This window comes from Wasmannia auropunctata, unplaced genomic scaffold (assembly GCF_000956235.1).
Source record: "Wasmannia auropunctata unplaced genomic scaffold, wasmannia.A_1.0 LD336111.1, whole genome shotgun sequence".
NCBI lineage: Eukaryota > Metazoa > Arthropoda > Insecta > Hymenoptera > Formicidae > Wasmannia > Wasmannia auropunctata.
Genome location: NW_012026779.1, coordinates 3,662,510 through 3,663,832, shown reverse-complemented (window position 1 = coordinate 3,663,832; position 1,323 = coordinate 3,662,510).

The window sequence follows — 1,323 nt, the reverse complement described above, 5'->3', positions numbered from 1 at the left end:
AAGTAGAGATTTCAAGCTGTAAAATGCTTTTTTGAACATCTCGATACGATCATTTTTGACGAAGTTACATTCTCTTGAATTTTGCCTATTTTTGGAGGGTAGAGTAAGTGATGCTTTAATTTTGTTGAGAAGTGTATTATAACAATTGCCTTAATGTGCGTTCTCAAATTTGAACTTAAAAATACCAATGCAGATATGTATTTTATAATATTTTGAGTTTACAAAAAGTACTATAAAAATATAACTTCAAGAAAATTAGATTAAAAGTTAATATATTATAGTTACTGATAAAATATAACTAAATAAAGTTAAAGTTAAGAGTCTAAAATTTAACTAACAATAAGTTAAGTTAAAATTATTTAACTTTTTAACTAAGCATTACTCAACCTTGGATATTTTACATATTCTATTGTTTGTAAACTTAACGTGACAAATTCAATGACTTAAGACAAGGTTATTTAGATATCTTAAGATAATTTTAAAAATATTTGTGAAAAAGAAAACACATTTTATAGCTCCTCATTAAAGACTTATTGTAAAACGATAATATTATACTTCAATTTAAATTTATAAATCATGTTTCAATATTTACAATGTTTCAGGTTAAATATTGTGCACTTGTATGAACGATTTACATATCTGGCTGGAATAATCCCAAACATCTTAATAAACATTTGTCATATGTTATTTCTTAAATTGATACCTTATCAATAATTGTGATAGTTAATGTAATTAATGCTGTACTTTATAATAAATATGGAATAAATTTAAAGAATTATCACAAAATTGTTCATGTATTCTATTTTTCAAAATAAAAAAAGAGTTTAAGACTTCTCAATTTATCTCGCAAATACAAACATGCTTTTAATTAAAACATTTTATAATAAATAGTCAAAGTAATCTTGATCTTAATAAGTGTTGATTTACTCGGTATTATGAATTGTACTACGTTTGAATACTTTCAATTAAATTAATATTTCTGTCTTAAAAAATTATTTTTTCGAAAAAAGACGAAAGAGATAGCAAATACATACGCCTATTAGAAAAACTAATTAAAAGAAGCAGAAATTGTTTTAATTATACACATTATATTATTTAATACTGTTTTTCTATAAAAGTAACAAAAAAACTACACTAATCAATTCAATAGCAATTAATAAATAAAAAATAATGTATAATATATAATTTAAACATAAGTATAAAAATTGACTGTAAAAAGTTCAAACAATTAATTGTATAACAAGAAATATAATCAAATTAATGCCAAATATAACCAAAAGCAGATCTTATTATTTATATTAATAATATTTTACAATTTTCAGT